At 36.1% G+C, this 14,469-nt stretch overlaps 1 protein-coding gene across 7 annotated transcripts in view; it reads right to left on the bottom strand.

Moving 5' to 3' along the window:
* Nucleotides 1-13,905, bottom strand: part of PHF21A (PHD finger protein 21A) — a 201,612-nt gene extending 187,707 nt beyond the window's left edge. For 3 of the 7 annotated variants that reach the window (XM_088145719.1, XM_088145721.1, XM_088145724.1), the window contains exon 1: nucleotides 13,441-13,904. The gene's annotated coding sequence lies outside the window, so the exon portion shown is untranslated. Of the gene's footprint in view, nucleotides 1-13,440 lie in introns of all 7 variants that reach the window. The other 4 variants (XM_088145723.1, XM_088145725.1, XM_088145720.1 and 1 more) reach the window with 2 other exon arrangements.
* Between the last annotated feature and the right edge of the window lie 564 nt (nucleotides 13,906-14,469).

The following is a 14,469-nucleotide window of genomic DNA, read 5'->3' as shown; positions in this document are numbered from 1 at the left end:
CAACAACACTTGAAATTTAGCTCATGTGCCTCCCAATTCTCTTGATAGTTGCTGAGCTGTTTCTACACCTTGATTGGAATCCACCTGTGGTAAATTAAATTGATTGGACATGATTTGGAAAGGCACACACCTCTCTATAGAAGGCCTTACAGCTGACAATGTATACTGTATCAGAGCAAAAGCCATGAGGTAAAAGGAACTGCCTGCAGAGCTCAGAGACAGGATTATTGCAAGGCACAGATCTGGGGAAGGCTACAAAAAATTTTCTGCTGCACTGAAGGTTCCCAAGAGCACAGTGGCCTCCATAATTCTCAAATGGAAGAAGTTTGGCACAACCAGGACTCTTCCAAGAGCTGGTCGCCCAGCCAAATTGAGCAATCGGGGGAGAAGAGCTTTAGTAAGAGAGGTGACCAAGAACTTGATGGTCACTCTGACTGAGCTCCAGAGATCCTGTGTGGAGATGGGACAAAGTTCCAGAAGGACAACCATCACTGCAGCCCTCCACAGATCTGGGCTTTATGGCAGAGTGGCTAGACGGAAGCCTCTCCTCAGTGCAAAACACATGAAAGCCCGCTTGGAGTTTGCAAAAAAGCACCTCAGGACTCTCAGACTGTGAGGAACAAGATTCTCTGGTCTGATGAAACCAAGATTGAACTGTTTGACCTCAATTATAAACGTTATGTCTGGAGGAAATCAGGCACCGCTCATCACCTGCCCAATACCATCCCAACAGTGAAGCATGGTGGTGGCAACATCATGCTATGGGGGTGTTTTTCAGCAGCAGGGACTGGGAGACTGGTCAGAGTTGAGGGAAAGCTGAATGGAGCAAAGGACAGAGATCTCCTCAATGAAAATCTGTTCCACAGCACTCAGGACCTCAGACTGGGCCAAAGGTTCACCTTCCAATATCACAACAATCCTAAGCACACAGCCAGGACAACACAGGAATGGCTTAGGGACAACTCAATGTCCTAGAGTGGCCCAGCCAGAGCCCTGACTTGAACCCTATTGAACATCTCTGGAGAGACCTGAAAATGGCTGTCCACCGACGGTCCCCATTCAACCTGATTGAGCTTGAGAGGATTTGCAAAGAAGAATGGCAGAAAATCCCCCAATCCAGGTGTGCAAAGCTTGTTGCATCATACCGAAAAAGACTCAAGGCTGTAACTGCTGCCAAAGGTGCTTCAACGAAGGACTGAGTAAAGGGTCTGAATATTCATTCCAATGCGATATTTCAGTTTTTCCTTTTTAATAAATTTATAGACATTTCTAAAATTCTGTTTTCACTGTCATTATGGGGTACTGAGTGTAGATTAATGAGGAAAAAAATGAATTTTAATTATTGTAGTATCAGGCTGCAACATAACAAAATTGAAAAAAGTGAAGGGGGTCTGAATACTTCCCGAATGCACTGTATATCCTACAGGTGTTCCACTGATAATTTCCATTAGATATTTTACATAAATAGTTGAGTTAATGAGAAAAAAATTATGGCAGACTTAAGGCCCTAGAATATCCTTAGCCAAAGGGTGGCTATCTTATGATGATGGCTTTAACCAACCAGATTGTCAACCATATCATTCTGCTTTTATTTTTTATTTTATTTTTTTTAATAAGACTTACTCTCCCCTTTAGGCCCCTTTGGAGAGCAAGTGTGTAACACCTTTGAAATTTTTGAAAGTTTTAGGGTCTAGATATATTAAATTGAGATCTTTGTTTCTTGATTTGAAAGCTTATAGTTGTAATTGGTTATTAATTGGTAAGCAGTTACATTTTGATCATAAATCACATGAGAAATTAATCTTGTATTTCTCAAATTTGAAAATAGCAGGGAAGATGTTCTACTGGAATGCTTGAGCTAAACAAAGGATTAATAATCAATTGATTTCTAATTGTCGTTTCAACAATTTCGAGAGATTGCATTTTGAGTTTGATCAACCTGCAATATATGCTCAACAATATATATAGGTGAAACACATATTAACCAAATAGTTTGGCTTAGATATTTTATAGCCTACAAAGTAGTTGCAATTTTAGCTTCCTTAAGAGATACAGCGCTTGAATGAAAATCCACAATTCAATTTTATAAGGTATTAAAAAGTAGAATGAAAATCAGTATTACTTATATATTTCAACTCTGGAATGAAGAATGCAATATTCAGTTTTGGAGAATCAATGGGTCTAGGTGTTAAAAAATAAATTTCTTATGATTTAAAAAAGAAATTAATTTCTCATAAAACTTTACTTTGTGTTGGACTCCTCAAAGAATGTTTAAAAAGGAACGGACACAAGATTACTTATACTGGCAATGCAAGAAATGTGAGGGTTCTTTGCCCCATGCAATTTGGTCTTAGCCTGTTACAGTCTTGTTTTGGCTTAAAGTTACTATATACATTAATATAATCTTGGGAAGAAGTATTATAGATAAGGATCTCAATGTGATGTTGAATTATATTTCTAAAACATGGAATTTGTCATCTCATGAACAGCTTGTCTTCATTGAGCCTGGGGTACCTTAAGGAATGTAATTTTATATAATTGGAAAGAGACATATATCCTGATTGTAAGGAATGGATACAGTATATGAATTTATTATCAATTTTTGAAAAGTCTCCACATTCTAAAAATGAGAAGATGGCACAATATGTAGTCTACTTTAACTAAACTTAACAACTGAATTAATTTTATTTCGTTATTTATAGTTACTATATGTATATTTTTTGTTAGTTTTTTCCTGTTTGTCACATTTCCTTTATTTTAGCTACTATAATATATTTAGTTTTGATATTCTTCATTGTATAAACTTTTTTTTTGATGAAGAATTTTTTGTATTTCACCATTTAAATATAAACATGCAAACACATACAAACACATCTGGCTTTTTATTTAAAGAATTTCTAAAACAACCAATATAATACGCACTAAAAAACACCTTTAAAAACATTGTAATTCTGAAACTTGAAGCTTTTTGCTGATTTAATTTAAATACATACATAGCAAGGAATTTGTCACACCAAATGTGCTCTTGCAATCACAGTTTTTAGCATATTACTCAGCAAAAAGACAATTATTAACTATTTCTCAATGTGAAACCTCTAAAAGATAAGCAATATTCTATATCCATTAATAAGTATATAAAATATTTTATTCAGACATAGTTATTATCTTTGGTATTTGAAAAATATTTCACTATATGTTTTACTTTAAATTAAGCCTTTATAAACCACTTTCCTCAAAGATTCCAAAAATAAAACTACAATATTACATATACAAAAATGCACAGAAAATGAAAGGAAGGGCTTTTATCTCAAGTTTAGTTCAATACCTGTACTGTCCAGTTATTATTATAGTCATTATTCTGCAGAGTGAACTACAAAGTAGTAAGGAAACTAAACAATAAACATTTAAAGCAGTGGGCAGGTAACTCTGAACTAGTAATGTGCAAAATTTTTGAATACAGCAAATTCAAAATGTCCTGTTTCAAAGGAAGAACAGCTGGGGGGTGGGCAAAATAGTCTGTTTTAAACATTTTGGGAGTTTTTTTCCAGCTCAAAAAGGCTCTGAGTGCAAAATACACTGTTTGTACCTCAAAACAGCTTCAAAATGCTTGAAACAGCCCATTTTGCATTCAAAATGGGTGTTTTGCACTTGAGCCAATTCAGTTGAACACATTTTGCACATTCCTACTTTAAACTATCATACCTAGCATCCCTCACCTCTGGCCACATTGGATGAAGCTACTGGGAACTGAAGTTCAAATACCTTCCCAACTCTGTTCCAATCCATGGTTGTTTGCTATATATTCATAAAGTCAACTACAATATAGGTATTAATTCATGGTTAATGCAAGCCAAAGATGACATTTTATGTATTCCTAGATAGGAAATTTATTAATTTGTTTATTATTACCATTTGTTGCCCATACTTCATAAAAGAAATTCCCAACTTAGAACAAATAATAAAATAAAAATAAGGGTACAGATGGGTAGACAAAATACAGGTAGTCCTCATTCAGTGACCATTATATAAATTATGAATTATAAATTATTATATTTATACAGTGACCACTATATAAATTATAAATATTCTGGTGTTTAATTTTTTAAAAGATCCATTAAACATCTGCATATCTTTTATTTCACAACCTTGTCAAATGTAGAGTTTTTAAGAGTTCAAATGGGGTAGGTGGCCATATGTGTTAGAAAAGGACCAGTCAGAAAACAAGAGAGTATATATAAAGGAGGAAAGTTAAAGAGGCTATTTTCAAATGTTTGAAAAACATTAACCATAAGGCTTTCAAAAACCTGGAAGCATTTTTTGCCAAGACCTTAAATATTAGCATATTTTTCTAAAGTCAGATAAATATGAAAATATATTTCATTTTGTCCATTATTTCCTAACTAAAAAACAAAAATAGCTAAACCACAATCAGTTTTGCTGGTACTGAAATAACAGTGCACCGATACAAAGTACATTAAAGTTTATATATAATACAAGTTTACTTTTATAGCAGAAGTAATTAAATGGAAACACTTTAAACAAAGACATACAACTCCTCTTTTGTGATACGTGAGAGTATTAACCCATCATACTGTTAGAGATAGATCAAGAAGCTGTGTTCACCTCCTTACCTATAAAAGCTAAATATGACCATCAGATCCTTCTATGTAAGTCTCTATTATATCCCAAACTATTTTATCTCTGAACATATGTATAAGTGTGGAATTATTTACATACTATACCCTGCAAAATTGAAGTCAAGCTAAATGAAGGATCAATAATATAAGAATACTCAAGTGACAAGTGTCATGTGCAATTCCAGAATCAAGCATGTAAATCAATATCATATAGTTTTAATCCAAAATCTGTGTGTGCAGATGCTTAAAACAAAACAATGAAAATTAAGCAACTCAGTTTGGTGGACAACTTTGAACAAAAGAAACATAACTGCTTAGGTATATATTCACATAACTTTCTGTACAAGGTAACACAAAAGATTGTATGAAAAGGCAGAACAGAGGCCCAAATTAAGGAGTATTCAGAACTACTCAGAACAATTAAAGTTACCCTACAACCACAGCAGCCCTCCAATCCTGATTGAGTTCTGCATCTTCAAGGGGGGAGGCTCCTCAGGGCTTTCACATTTTATTCTTAGTAGAACATTATTTTCTAAAGCATTTTACAATTTGAAAAAATTTATTTTCCACCTTGAAGTTGAGGTTAGTGATATGCCCAGTAGAATTATGTGGCTTGTGTTATGACCAACCCAGGGGTCCATGAAAATTAAACCCAAGTTTCTAACCTTCAGTTTGCAGCTTTCTTTGCAATCACATTTTTAGCCAACTTTACAACTACCTGTTCTAAAGGAGCAAAAATCAAAGTAACTAATAACAGATCCAAAGCACTGATTCTCTAATCTCAATGTTTCCAAATTCATTTTTAAGGATCTCACCTCTCCAAGTATTATGTAATAATTCTTACACAAGTGCATATACGCGCACATGCACAACACTTACCTTCAGGTGCAAGGGTTTGCCTTCAACCTATTCATATAGATGATACATTACCAAATCAATCATGCATATCAAAATATGAACTAACTCAAAGAAACATTGTCTTTTCCAAACAGCACTAGATAATTATAACTAAAATAGCATCTTAGCTGGCATAAATTTTGATCACTGCACTTCTATAACATTTACTAAATGAAAAGTGGATCATAAACAACTACATTCTGGGATTTTCTACTTTTAAAATATTATTTTAAAATAATTCACAACATAATGTACACATGCCAGAGTTTACAGTTCATATGACATGTAGATACAGTCAGATGTCCCTTTATTTCCTCTCCTTATGCCCAGTTTAATCTGCTCCAGATTTGAGATGAGGACTGCAAGGAGAAGACAAATTACCTATCCCTATATCTATCAGATGGACAAAATTCTGAGCATACCATTTGGAGTCAATTTGGGACCTCTATGGGGTAGAAAATATCCTGAATCCCATTCAGGATATTTGTGAACAGACAACTACATTTAAAAATCAACATCATAATTCCTAGGAAATTCAGAAGTTTATACACTCAATTCTTTATGCCTGCAGTAAATAAAACTTAAGTTCTCATGTCCTAAAATATCAAATATTCCAATAAAAGTAATTTCTAAATAAAGTCTTGTATATGTATGAAAATAAACATTTTACCACAGTAACTACACTTTATGACTGTTTCACCATCAAATATTTCAATTGAAATATTACTTTCCACTAATGAGGAATTTCTAAGATATTTATATATCACATAAAATCAGTAGGATATACTTTAAAATGTGTTCATTAAATGAAAACCATGTAAAATACTAAATCTAAATTTCATTTATTAGGGCAGTAGAAATTTGTCCAATTTAAAATTTTCTGGTAAACATACCAATTATATCACTTAAAACATGTATCTTAAAGATGTGTGTTGCTCCAGTGCCAAAAACCATTTGCTTACATTCCTCCTTTTCCCTTCATTATATGTTAAAATAGGAACCTATATTTTCTCCAACAAAAAGGCACCTTGAAAGTATTCATCATGAAGTTTAGGAAAGGGAAGTTCTTTAAGTAGCTGAAGATGACAAGCAGTGCCTGTTCTATACTTGTATCTATTTCTTTAAAATAACCCCCTTAGGGCTAGTGAAGAACCTAGAGACAATCTATGATCAAAAGCATGACATGGTTGTCACAGCATTTCACTAGAGTGGCAGCACTTAAATTCCAGCATTTAAACAATTATTTGGCAAAAGAAGAACAGTCTATAAAGTTTTGGAACATGGAAAGTACATAGTAGTATATAGCAACAGTACAATGTGCAATGCTGTTAAAACCATAAGGGAGACATTCTATTGCACTTTCCTCTGTAGGCAGCAGAAGTATTGATGAAGCCTGCAGATGCAGCAACAGAACTGTCCATAAAAAGCCAAGACAGCTGTTGCCATGGCTACTATAAGTCAGTTTATCAGAAAAAAATATTGTGATTACTCAGAAGTTTGGGTTTAAAAGATGCTTAAGCGTGGATGGCTAATTGACTGAGGAGATCAACTATGATTCTGCATCCAAGTATATTGCCTTTGAACAGCCATGGTTAACAATACTTGGATACACAGCAGGAGGGGAAAAGAAAGAATCAATGCTTTTCTGCTAGTGCTCCTTCTCTTCAAGTACTGACAGTTTGTGTTCCATATGCAGTCAAAAAACAAAACACACACCATATTTTCAGTTTATGAGGGGTTGGTGATGGGGTGTGTGTGTGTGTGTGTATCCCTATTGAGAGAGTCAAAAAGAGTGATCAGAGTGTTAGGCCTCATAATTTTTCATTTTACCACTTATGCATTTCATCTTTTCTCATTGTTTACCTATTCAATACAACAAGAAAGGTTTTAAAACCCATTTCTAATTTCATGGTAAGAACTATTTTATTTTATTGAAAGGATAGAAATTAAACTTCCCTATGTTGCTTGTTCTACCATCAAAAGTCAGGAGAAGTATAACATTTAGAAATGAAATGGGAAGGCAGCAATGGTAAGCACCTTGCAGCAAATTAGATGTAAAAGTAACTATGGGCTCCAATCAGTATCACCTAAGCAGAATTCCACATATATTAGTTTTCCCTTTTCTGCATATACATTTCCCAAGCCCATTATACATTTGCTGGAGTCTTCTATCTTATATATAGACTATATATACAAGATTTGGAGAGCACATTGACACTTTCATTTCCACCATGAGATGGATTCTGGTTTTAGATAAAACACTGCAAGAGTTTGGTTGTAGAAGGTTATGAGGTAAAGTATTAAATATGAGGCCACCCCTCACATTTTCAAAATTAAGTTTCCTATAAACAATAGCCTAGACAAAATTATTGTACTAATGGGTCAAATAACTGCCCTGCTTTTTTTAATCGTTTCAAAAATTGATCAGTATACATCAGTGATTTATCTAAATCTAAAAACTAAGGTCTGTTATGAACAATTTCACAGCATGTAAATACAGTTATTTCTATATAGGCCTCAAGTTTTTTTTATAAGTTTGAAATCTTACATTTAAGTCGTTTCCCAGCTCTTAGTTTTAAAGAGGTAATAAAAATACTTATAAGATTAAAATTTTAGAACACATAAGAATAAATATTAAAATTTCTACTTCTCTCCATATTTATTAAACATTTCTATATCACCACAATCAAAAACAAGTCTTGGCGGCTCACACAGAAAAAATATAAAACAAGCCCCATACAAAAATAAAAACACAACACTACAAGAATTGAAAGAAAATAAAAAGATGACATCAAATCAAATCAGGGGAAAACTCTCAGAAGCAACTCAGTCTTTAAGAACTTGTAAAAATGCAGCAAAGAGTTTTTTCTTCTTCAAAGATTCCCCATGAATGACACAAGTTAACAATCACAGGATTTTTAACTACCATAGCTACTGTTGGAATTCTTTCTGAGCCTCTTTTTAAACATTCATGAGTCTATAAACAAATCAAGGTAAGTTTAATTAATTCTTGAAATACTTTAATAAAGTTAATATTTGTGAGCAGCAACTGTAACCATGATAAATAAATCAACAATACTTACAAGTTTAATAGTAAGGAAGCCAGTTACAATACCTAGTTTAACATCAGAATCAATACAGAAAATAACTTAGGAATTTCTTCATTCTCTTTCCCTGACATATTTGTGGTCAATATGCTCCTACCACATACCCAATTACCTGCAGACATATCACTCTCTAAATATCCACACATGACTTAAAATATACCATTCCCCAAATACTTTCAGCTGGAAACAAATTAATCAATTATTTCTCCTTGCAACTAATGTACTTTCAACACTCTCTCTCTCAACAGGACTTAACCTACCCCATGGATTCTCACAAAGAGGGACTCCTGAAGTTCCCTATACTGTGACTGCCTCCTAAGGTATGGAATGAGCCTAACCTCCTGGCCTTCAAAAAAAAAAAAAAAAAAAAACCCTCTAAAAACTTGGCCATTCCATAGAGCTTTTGGGTGCTAATTGAAGGCTACCACCCAGAGTCTACAAAAGTGGATAACATAAAGAACATTATGTAAATATATAAAAATATTTTCCCAAAACATATCTTAATCCTTGAAACTGTTATCATTTTATATCAGATCATATTAGTTCAAGTTTTGAACTTCAAAACTGTAAATAAAATGTGAAACTTGAGTTGGTGAAGAACTATTGTTCTCTCTTTGAACCATGCATGCTTAAAAAAGAAAAAGTAGTCAAAAGGTGAAGAAGTGGATTAATATCCAAAATTTGAAGGAACCATGTAAAACAGCACTATAGGGCTATTACAAAATTAGTCAGCTGTATTTTTATAACAGCACTATGAATTTAAATGTCCAAATGTTAAAACATTCTGATGAAACAAAGACTTAACTACTGCTTCTCTATTAAGTTAGCTCACATACTATGAAGATTATAAATCACATCATTCTCTAAAAAGTTTGAAAGTTTGCCCGCTTGTATTATTCATTAAAAGTAAAAGAATGAAAACATGTGTCTTTTAACTATATGAGTTTTAACTTTCATATTGCAATCCTACACGTCTACTCAGAAATAATTCCCACTGATTTCAGCAAACTTGTAGTTAAGTACAAACATAGTTTAATAATTTTAATTAGGACTAATATGGAATAGAGTTAAGCTTGCAAAGAAATAACCTGCATACTTAAGTTCACAATAAATTTTAGTGCTAAAGCTATTCCAGAAATACTGAGCAAATTCACCCCAATTTAAATTCTGTGTCAGCCCTTACATTAGGGTACCAATTCTTAGAAAAATTATTTCCTTCATACATATGTGAAATGAAATAGTACGTTGCTTTAGTATTATAATACATTGTTAGTATTACAGTATAAGACATATATGATCCAAAACTGAAATGAAGCTTTTTCCTTACAGAATTTAAAAAACAAAAACCCTACCAAACTTACATTCAAGTTGCATTATTCCAATTAGATATTTAAGCATGCAATCAAATCTTCTCCCATTAAAATTAAAACAAGTTTAAGAGGTGTATTAGATCCAAGTAATTTTTGGAATTTAACAACTTTGGTTTTTACAAGAAATATTGAAGCACAATGGTGAACACTTATGCAGTACCAAAAATGTTAAATGTTTCAATATCAAAATAACTTATTGGTTATAATTTCAACACACTAAAAAAGAAACTAAGCTGATTCCACCCTTAGTTATTGTTCCAAATACAGTGTAGATCTGCCTTCACTTAACTGGTGCTCCAAATCTGTTAAAAGTTCAACTGCCTTAATACTCCAGTGAGCATGGCCAGTGGGAGTCGAGGTCTAACCAGTCTAGGGAAGCTGATCTTGAAAACATGCCCCAGTGCTTATAGCAAATATCATATACATTTGTGTTTGCAGTGCAAAAGCACCGTGCTATGCACCCTAATATAAAATGTTATAATTCACCATATTTAATTTGAAAGAACAAAAAAAGCAGAAGAAAGTCTGCCTCACTTTCCTTGCATTTAAAGCATGTCTACTCAGAAGACAACCCCAAAGAATTAAGCTTATATAGAAGTACAGCCTCAAGGAAGCAAACAATTTGCTCATTTGTGAAGAAATTATATGTAAGTAGTAAAACAGAATATACTCCAGTTCAAGATGCACTTCTACTTAAAAAGTAAATCTTCTAAGCTACATATCAGAGAAATGCCAGCATAGCCTTTGCCCCTTATTTTCCCATAAACACCCAAACTTAGGGCAATAGTCTAACTTCTTGGCAGTTATTATACCAATCAAAAGAACAAAACTTGCAACCTCCTACCAAATGGTCCATTTTTAAAAGTAGCATAGCAATGTACTATTTTCATTTCTCCAGACTACTACAGCTACTATTGTAGACTAGATCTGAGAAGTTAAGCCTGAATTTGTCATTCAAGAACAATTATATAAGCCGCTACAATATATTTTTACTATTACTTTAGAGATAAACAATGCTTTCCAAAGTTATCTGACCATGGAATAATACTTACTGTACATTACTCAAATCCATAGTAAGTATTCAGAATTGTGTGTGAGGAAGTTCTTAGAACGCATAAAAATAAATGGTACTTTTACTTAAAATTCTTAATATTCATTTATATAGTAAGACAATATTTTGTGAAAAGCATTTTAAAAAAACTCAAATCTAAAGTATATTCAAAGTTAAAGATTTGCAAAGTTCCTCACATGTTTAGCAAGATCACCAAAGTGTTTATGATAGTTAACTTCAGTTTCCTCTTAAATACCAGCATGTTATTCAATCCTATTTCACCTTTCTTTCCATAAGGGAAAACAAAAACTGAATATTCACTAAGATACTTAGATTGTGGTGGTCACTATACTTAGGCCATAAGAGAAAAAAGAAAAAAGGAAATAAATAATTAGAAAGTGAAACCAGACACCCAAGTGCTGCCAAAGGAAATGATAAATAAAATGCAAGCAAGCAGTTCTATGAAAAAGAGCTCCTAAAACTCTTATTTCCCTCTTATAAAATCTTCTGACTTCAAAGTCTTTTTATTTCAAAAAGGCTGAAATTCCTAGAATACAGTAGAAATCTGTTTAAGACTGGACAGTATGTATGGCAAAATACTGGCCTATGATATTAACAGAATTATCATATAGGTATTTTGAAAGTTGTTTGTTAATAACACTTGTCCTAAAGCTGTTGCTACCCGTTAGTCTTACAGAGTAATAATATTTTAACAATAATGTGGGGTAACTGCACTTTTTACTGAATACTGTACTGTAAAATAAAAAATTATCTACTCTAATTTGCATATCTAGGTTTACTAATTTCAAACCTAATGCTATACAGTGGAAAAACACATAGCTTTATCATTATGTTTAGAATATCCTACATCATATTATATACTGTTTTATATGACAAAGTCTTAACTTTTTGATACCTTCTTATCAAAAAATACATTTGAAGAACCCAACCTCTACAGCAATATCCATAACCAAGAACACAGGTTTCACTAAGTCTTAATTCATCATAATGTGCAAATCATTACTTAGAGAAGTTCATTACAAACATGACAAAATAACTGGCAAGGGCACATTTATTTGGGAGTAATTTTCACTGATTTTACTAAAAATTTATTCTCTACATAAATGTGTCATTTAAAATAAGGACTTATAACCTGCAATTTAAATGGAATGACATTCTCACACCTTTCAGAACATCCTTGTCACTAGCAAATCTCTTCATTACAGTATCCCAAAAGCATCACAGATAAATGCATATTGATCATAAAGCCTCATTTTCTGTCACTTGGTTTAATTGTGTTGATCTAATTCATATTTATCCACAACAAAAAGTATTAATTGTTTAATCCTGAAAGTAGCAACTGAACTGCAGATATGAAGAGGGGGAGGGACAGAATCCCATCTGTAGTAAGCTCCGAATAACAAAGAAACAAAAACATAGAAAAGTAACAAGATACACATGCACAAGACAACCAGACCAAATGGCAGTCCCACATACACCCCTACTCCTTGTACCTAATACAGAGAAATGGGAGGATGGGAGGGAAAGAGAGGGAGAAGAGAGAAGGTACACATCTCCAGTCACTGCAAACATGTGCCAGAGCAGGAGTGTGAAATCCCAAAGGTGTCCTTGCACAGAGCTTTGTATCCATGCAAAAAGGGCTGCCCCAGGGTGAGGGGGGTAAGGGAGACTTCAGAATAACAAGTTGCTGAAGAAACGGAATTTTCCCAGCACTACTCGGGCTACCAAGACAAATTAAAGGCAAAGGGGGAAAAAAAAAAGAAGGGAGGAGAGGAAAAACCGCCGCCGCAGCAGCTTTACTACGAAGCCTCGATCATCAAAGCAGGAGCATCTTCAAGGTAATAAAACTTCCTCGGCGGCAGCATCAGGGAAGAATATGAACCCCACAGAAAACGGCCTAGAAAAGACCATCCTGGGAAGAAGGCGAAGGAGTGGGGAAATCGTCCTCTCCCTTCCTCTCTTTGCAAATGTGTCATTTCTCTCCCCCCCACACACACACTCCAATGTGTCACCTAACCCCTCCCGCTTCACCACCACCACCTCCTCCTCTCTCAGAAACTTACTTCAATCCTCACAGGTGACAGAGAAAGGACATGCCCCCTTCCCGCATCTCTAGGCATTATACCTCCGGGGGGGGGGTACCCTGAAGTTGTGGCTCCTTATCTCCAAGTTGGCTCCGGAGTCTTCCATGGTGGACTCCCTCCTCCCAGCGCGCACCCACACCATCCACCCTTTTCTCCGTTCCCCCCCGAAACTCCCGAGGCAGGCAACAGAGGACCGGGGGCCGAGAGGGAGAGAGAAAGAAAGGGAAAAGAGGGAAGGAGGAGAGAGAATATCCAAAAGGTGGGATACTACACCCTGCTGGTGGTGGTGATGTTGCCGCCGAGGTGGTCTGGCTGGGGTCCCCCTGGCAGGACCTCTCTTTGAGGGGAAAGGAGTCCTCTTCATAGGGAGAAGGCGGTGCAGCTGCTCCTCTGGGCCTCCCTGTCCCCCTCTTCTTGGCTCCTCTCTCTCTCCTCCTCCTCTCACTTTCTTTAATCTAAGCTGGGAGTGGAAGATGGTTGGTTGGTTGCTCCCTTCTCCTCCTCCTCCTCCTCCTCCTCCTGCTTTTCTCTTCTCTCTCTCTCCTCTGAGGGGTCCTTTTCCTTCCCCTCTCCCCGGGGGGCTCCTCCTGCAGAGGGGAGGAGGGGACAGGCAGGAAGAAAGGAACGAAGCAGAAGAGGCGCAGAAGAAGAGAAACTGTGACACAAAAACAAGCCGAGAAGCTGAACTCTTCTTCAATCCCATTCACCCGGCCCGGCCGCAGCACCCGCACGCCTGAATCCCTCCGCCACCGGCCTCCGTTTTGCTTTGCTTTGCTTTTGCCTGGCCTGCCAGCGGCGCGCGCTCCCGACTCCCTCGCTGCTCGCGCGCCCCCGACACAACTCTCTCGCACACAAACGCGGCTACTTCGGCCGCTCTCCGAAGCGAAGAAGGAGGCGAGGGTGGGGACAAAAGCGGAGGAGGAGGAGGCCTCCCCCTCAACCGGGGTCCCCACCTTCTCTCTCTATGAATGAGGGAGGAGGGGTGGCCGGCCTGCTCGGGGAGAGGAGGGGGCGCCTCAAGGCTTCTCCAGAGGGACTACTTGACGTGTCGGTGCAGCGAATTTATTTCCCTTTGCCTAAGGAACGGGCTGTGGTGCGGCACCCATTGCCTAGGGAAAAAACCCGGATGTAAAGTGAGTGAAACTAAAGTAGAGTGAAGTAGGGCAGCAAACTCTCGCAGAGCAGCGGTAGCAGCGGTGGCAGCAAAAGATCACGCACCGGGGCAGGCAGAGGAGGGAGGGAGGAAACGAAGAAGGGCTCATGCACTGGGGCAGGCGGTGGGAGCAGCAGCAGCAAGAGGAA

The sequence above is a fragment of the Python bivittatus genome, unplaced genomic scaffold (assembly GCF_059951505.1).
Source record: "Python bivittatus isolate LINGU-HERP-01145 unplaced genomic scaffold, Pbiv_v1 ctg000480_np1212, whole genome shotgun sequence".
NCBI lineage: Eukaryota > Metazoa > Chordata > Lepidosauria > Squamata > Pythonidae > Python > Python bivittatus.
This window is presented reverse-complemented; position numbering and strand designations above follow the sequence as displayed.